The sequence below is a fragment of the Podarcis liolepis genome (assembly GCF_965112155.1).
Source record: "Podarcis liolepis genome assembly, chromosome: 13".
Taxonomy (NCBI): domain Eukaryota; kingdom Metazoa; phylum Chordata; class Lepidosauria; order Squamata; family Lacertidae; genus Podarcis; species Podarcis liolepis.
The window spans coordinates 26,770,456-26,777,108 of NC_139573.1; the positions used below are offsets into that span (position 1 = coordinate 26,770,456).

At 41.9% G+C, this 6,653-nt stretch overlaps 1 pseudogene across 1 annotated transcript; it reads right to left on the reverse strand.

Moving 5' to 3' along the window:
- Positions 1–4,330: 4,330 nt before the first annotated feature.
- On the reverse strand, positions 4,331–4,887 carry LOC310691679 (olfactory receptor 14C36-like; annotated as a pseudogene). Its single transcript has one exon. The product of its transcript is annotated as an olfactory receptor 14C36-like (transcript).
- Between the last annotated feature and the right edge of the window lie 1,766 nt (positions 4,888–6,653).

Below are 6,653 nucleotides of genomic sequence, written 5' to 3' on the forward strand. Positions count from 1 at the left end.
CAGGTTGGAGGGAATGGCTGACATGAGGGAAACTTGCGTCTCCTACAGCCTTCAATCACTCATTCCTCCACCTTTTAATCAGTGCAGGTGAATTCCTGTAGGGTGAAACAGGAAAGGGTGAAGCAGGAAGGCCTCTCCAGGTGGGGCTTAAGCAAAGGGTTGGATGTAACACTACCCTTTACCCTTGGCTAGTTAGATTCACCACAGTTTGTTATGAACAGTTAGTATCCTGCACCATTGTCCCCTACTGCAAATCTATTGTGTTGAAATTAATAGTCACCCAAGATTGTGTTTTGCCTCCTTATTTCCTGTGTGGTTGCAAATGGACACACATTCCCAAGCACTTCCTTCCTTCCATTCCCCTCCACAGAAACTGGATAGGAAAGGTTGCAGTGTTTAATTTCTCACTGTTCTGTATAAAAGATGCATCCTACCAACTACACAATATATTTTATGTCTGGAGGTACAGAGTAGGGTATTGAAATTGGAAGGACAGTAAGTGTTCACAATATAATTTTGCAAAGGTATCCCCAATATTTCTCCAAAATGTTTGTGTATAATGGTGGGCAAGCAGAGCTGGGAGAAGCAGGTTGGAGGAAATGTAATATATGCACGGTGCCTGCCAATTAGGAAGGCAGTATATAAGGCAATTTAAGCTTAAGCCAAATGAATTTGGTAGGGCTGTCTTCCTATACATCTTGGTGCTAAATTGGAATTGCTGCACTGAAATTAATAGTGTTGAAGTGTAAATCTATCTTTAGATCACATCCTGAACATAATTCCTAGGCCCTTTCATAAAGCAGACCATGACACAGGCATCTGCTGATGAGCAATGATTTTTTAAAAATTACTCTTATTCCCCTTGACAACCTTATGTCATTAATGTGCAGCCTGGTTAACAAGGTGCTTCGTATTTAGTAGTTAGCAGCAACCAGGTCATTAAAAAGTTTTACCCAAAGTAATTATAGGAATAAATGTCTCTCAGCCTTCTCCCTCTGGGAGTGAGAGTTCTGTCAGTTTCTCTGAGGGCTTTGAGCAAACACAAAAGCCCTAATTATAACTTGGCAAAACTCTTGAGGCCTTGTTGATGAGGGAGGGAACAAAGCCTTCTGGAACCAAAGTTTGGAGTTGAACTTGGAGTCTCCAAGGTACAGCATTGATTGTGTGACAGGCAGGTGGAAAAGAGACAGAGTGAGAGACAAATGTTATGCCAAATGATTTTTTAATGGCACAAAACAAAGGCCTGAGGTCTAATGCTGTTGTTCACATCAATAAGACAATCAGTTTTATTGTTTATAGTCAATGGTCAGCACAATACAGTACGAGCACGAAACACACAGCTACAAAACAAAAGACATTACATGCACCTGACCAGGACAAATCTTCAATGTCCAAGATTTACGAACATTATATATAATAATACCTGAACAGAACTATACAGATGTTCTAATTCATCAATGTGTAATGAACGTGCTCTATTTGGGGCTATCTTAGGACCAGTTGAGGAAGCTCAAGCTGCTGCAAAAGGCTATGGCCAAACTGTTGGTGGGGGCAGACTACTGCCAGCTCATAGCTCCATACCCTCCAACGTCTTTGAGCCAAAAGCCTGGGCACTCCCCCCCCCCACATGCTGCCACCCGCATGTGTTCAGGCCCCCCACATGATTTCACCACTTATTCCCCCATCCAGTTTTGTCCCACCATCACTGGCGCACCCTCCACTGCCTATCTTTGTTGTCTGGCCTCCCTCATTACTTCCACCGCCGCTGCAACAAGGCCACTATCACGGCAAGGTCTACCGCTGCCTTGCCACTGTGAGACCTGATGAGGCCCGCTACCACTGTCCACTGCCATGAAGTTCTTTGAGGTCTGCTGTACCACTATGAAGCCCTATGAGGCCCGCCACTGCTGTAAGGCCCAGCAAACTGAGCCACTGCCTTGAGGCCTGATGAAGTTCACTGCCGCCACCAACCTCCACCGTGGCTACTGACATACTTCCAGAAGTTGGCACTGCACCAGAAGTGCACTTCCAGAAGTGCAGTCTGCTTCCTTTCAGCACATCAGTGGCCATGGTTGATATCTGGAACTAATTGGAGGCCTCTGTCAGTAGCAGATAAACTGGGGCATCACAGATTGATATAAGGAGCAATAGATGCCTTATATCCCTGCCCACTCACTGAAGTGTTTAGTGGTCTTCATTCACTGTCTGTAGTCCCCCATGGTTCAGACAGATAGATCATAGACATCAGGAGTTGTGTTCAGTTCTGTGGAACTCCATTCCTGTTGAGATCAATGATTTGATTATTTATTTGTTTAAAGGCCTGAGAGGCATTAATGTGCCTGATATATTTATTTTCTTTATATTTTTATTGCTGGTTGTCAGAAATCAAGAGCAAAGATTACAAAACAAACATTAAAAATGGTGGGGATTAAAACCCCCCCAGCTGCGAGCTGCCTAAATTAAGTCTGGCACTTGCATCACAGACATATATAATGAGATTATGATGTCGGCAGTTTTATTTTTGATCCCTTTCCCCAATGTTCCCTAACACAGAATTCACCTTTTTCACAACTTTCACATTGAGTCAGCATTTTAATGTAGCTGTCCACCATGATCCCAAAATCTCTTTCCAGGTCAGTCACCAACAAATGACTATTGTATGAAGTTAGCATTTTTTTTGCCCCAGTGTACACTTGCTTAAACTAAAAAACATTCGACATGTTAATACCCATTCACCCCGTTTGGATATATGTTTTCGGTTGTATTGAACTTCCTTGCCTCCCCACAAAAAATTGCTAGCCTTTGTTAAAATCCTTTTGGCTTTCCTTTACATTCTTAGATTATTATGCATGAAAAGAAACCCCCACATTTCACTGTACAGTTTAGGCATATTTCATTAACACCTAACTGATCTGTTACATGAAGTGGAGAACATACAGTCGCATCAGTATATGACTTTCTGCACCCTGGTGTTCATTATGAGTACCAACTAAAAATGTAGTCCACCTGTCTGTGCCACACTCAGTGTTGCTATCTGTTATCTTCTACCGCCCTCTTGTGCCTGTTATGCAGATTAGCTGCATAACAGATCCCATGTACATGCTGCATTAATTCAGCTCCCATCAGTTCAACCCTGTTTAGGGACACCTACATGCTTTCCCAACACAGGTCACGTAACACAGAGCAGCCATGCTAGATTCTTGCATTGAAGAATCTTGTGGCACCCTAAATACTTTTAATAGTTAAGCATCATCATACTTAAATGTTATTTTTAACTCTAACAGTAGTTATAATAGTTCATGATTTTTGGTTCCTTCTCTTTGGTTAATGTTGAGCATTATGGGTATGGTTGTAAGGAATGAAAAATACACAGAAATGGGATTTGTTGATTTTTTTTTTTAGCCAGCTTTTATTTCAGACAGTGCATAATGATCCCCGTGGTAGAGAAGGTGCATTTCCTGAAACAGCATCCTATCCATCTTTAAGAAATTACACTGTTCTCCACTTTGGGGGCAGAGACCTTTAAGAAAGTACTGTATTTTTCCGTGTATAAGACGAGGTTTTTCATTTTTTAAAAATGCTACAAATTTGGGGTCATCTTATACATGGATAGTGCTGAGATGGGACGGGTGATTTGTGACTGCTGCAAGCAGGAGATTGTCAGCGGCATTTGGGGAGGGGGGGGTTGAATGGTGGCTGTGGCAAGGTCTGCTGGTGATTGGCTGCTGCGGCAATCAAGTCAGGCAGGTGAATGATTGTTGGCACTCCCCCCTCCCCCAAAAAAGCTCAACAAGTCTGGGCAATCTTCCCCCATTTGTCCAAAAAATAGAGGTTGTTTTATACACAGGGGCGTGTTATACACGGAAAAATACGGTAGATGGACATGGTTGTCAAAGGAAATCAATCTGACTTAAATAAATATAATCTATAGATACCTTCTCCAGATACACACATACAAATACAGGAATAAAACACACAGAACATATTATTATATATATTTTTTATTTAGTATACAGTCGAACCTCTACCTACGGCCGCCTCTACTTGGGCCCGATCCAAGTTGCGACCACAACAAACCCGGAAGTAAATACCAGGTTTGCCGTGATTCATGCACGCACAGAAGCGGCTTCTGCCGTTTGCGCACATGCAGAAGCAGCTGCCGCAGTCTACACATGCGCAGAAGTGTGCTGCCGCTGAATGCGCCTGCACACAACGCCGCTTCTACCAGCGACCCATTATGCCTAAAGGACGGGTCACCAGAATGGATTATGGTGGTAAGTAGAGGTTCCACTGTATATATTTAAGTACATAGAATATAGGTCATCTGTGATTATGTTGATCTTTTCCAGGCATTTTGATCACAGAAAAACTCTCCAATGATGTTAGATTTGCAGAAGGATAACCTGAAGGTATTAGCTGTATGCACAACAGAATAAAGCATGCTACCAATACAGCAACCAGCTGCCATTTCTACACACACACACCAGCTCATGAGTACCCTGTAATACAAGGGGTGACAGATTGCAGCATAGCGATCATAAGCCATTGCTGTAAGAACAATTCTGCATCTGCAAAAGTGATGACCAGGTAGACCTGAGCAACACACCCTGAGTAGGAAATCTGTCTGGAGTTGATCAAAGAGTTCACCATGGATTTGGGGATGGTGACGGAGATGTAGGAGATGTAAAGAAAGGAAAGGTTTGCAAGGAAGAAGTACACAGGGGAGTGGAGGTTGTGATCAAGGCCTACAGTTGTAATGATCAGAAGGTTTCCTACCAGAGTTGTCAAGTATATAAGAAGAAATGTGGCAAAATGTAGGAGCTGCAGCTCCCATGTGTTTGAAAATACCAGAAGCAAGAATTCACCCACGGAAGTCTGATTGGACATTTCTGATACAGAAGCAGCCCCCTGTTAAAACAAACAGAACAGAACACCATATATTGTTGCTTATGGAAACAGAAATAGGAAAACTGGGTGGTAGCACATTATTTATTTGTTTAACAGCATTTATATACCACTTGCTAGGACAAAATACTTCTATGTGCCTTGCAACAGAATCTAAATCAGTCTTTAAAAATACAAATGAAAACACATATTAAACAGAAATTTAAAACACTTACTAAAAATACATGCCAAAAGCACATTACATGCCTGAGAAGGCATTCTAGAACAAAATGGCTTAGCAAGCACTGGAAACAATACCATGAAGGCTCCTGTCTAATATCAAAAGCAGGAAGTTCCAAAATGTATGTCCTGCTGCATGAAATGATTGATTTATTGTAAGTGTGGAATGAGCATTATGTGGCACTTGTAAAAGTGCCAGTTCCAAATTTCTAATCAGAGTTGAATTTAGGGCACCAAGCCAAGGGGGTACCGCAGGATGCCATGACTATGACATAGTGCACATGCAGAATGGAAGGCAGGGGGCATCAAATTTGGGCCTCACACAAGATGCTGATGAAATTTAATAGACCAAATCTGACCCTGTTCTAAGGCATCAAGTGTGCCCGTATGAGGTGGGGTGATCCTTGGCGTAACATAATCATGTCTTTTAAAGATGCACTAGAAGAAGAATGGAAAGGATTAATGTGGCCACAGAATTTCATCTATGGTAAAATTTGGAATGCAATTTGGAGGTTTATCCTTGGACAAAACATCAGAGAGCTTTTGAAGGAAATAGCAGAAGTCATAATGAAACTGGTTAGATCCTCCAGGAAGATTAAGGCCTTTAGAGCACCTTAATCTTGTACAAATTAACAAAAAACATTGAAAAAAACCTTTGAAAAAACCTTGTACAAATTAACATTAGAAAAGTGCAGGATGCAATAATGTTCCCAAGGACCTCCCCAGTTTTTCTGACGATAATGGATCTGTAAACAGCAGGTAACTTTTTGCTGACCTTATCCACGAGCCCTAAAGTAAGAGCAGCATACATAGTTTGGCCAGCCCAATTTTACCCCCCTCCCAAATCATCAATGTATTGTGAAGTAAACCTATGCACACTATACAATTTCCCCCTCAAGCATAAAGTGCATTTAGTTGCCTTTAAAATATTTAGTTTAATCCAAATCATTAAAAGTGATGGTGGCAAAGGAGAAAGAGCAGCGTGCAAATACAGGCAAAGGTATTTTCTGTGTGTTGTAATTTTACCTTTCTGGTATGATATATGGTGGTATGTCTGGGGAGAAAATGTAGATATTTAAAAAGGTGCAACAACAATCTTCTAACGACTGTGCAAAATTGTCCGCTTCAAAACCAGAGTTGAAAGAAAGGTGGTGGTGGGGAATCCAACCAAATTTAAATCAGATTGGGGGGGGGATACTTTCTGGCCCTGTCAATCAGCAACCCAAATAGCTCAGTGAATACACTAACCCATGGATTGGCAGGTGGGAAGCTTGTGGGGTGAAATGACCCCAAACTCCAGAAGGGGAAGCATTATAAAGCTTTCCACCCCCTCCTATGAATTAACCTGCAAGTAGAGAGGGAAGGCTCAGTGGAGAAAAGGGATGACTATGGAAATATCTCAGTTACCATAAAGGATCATCATTCCATCTTGAACATCAAGGTAGCAAGGAGAGAGTGCTCTAGAATTCTGATTCTATGAAACTCACAGGCACACATAAGTAGGGCAAGGAGGATGAAGGTGGGTTGCA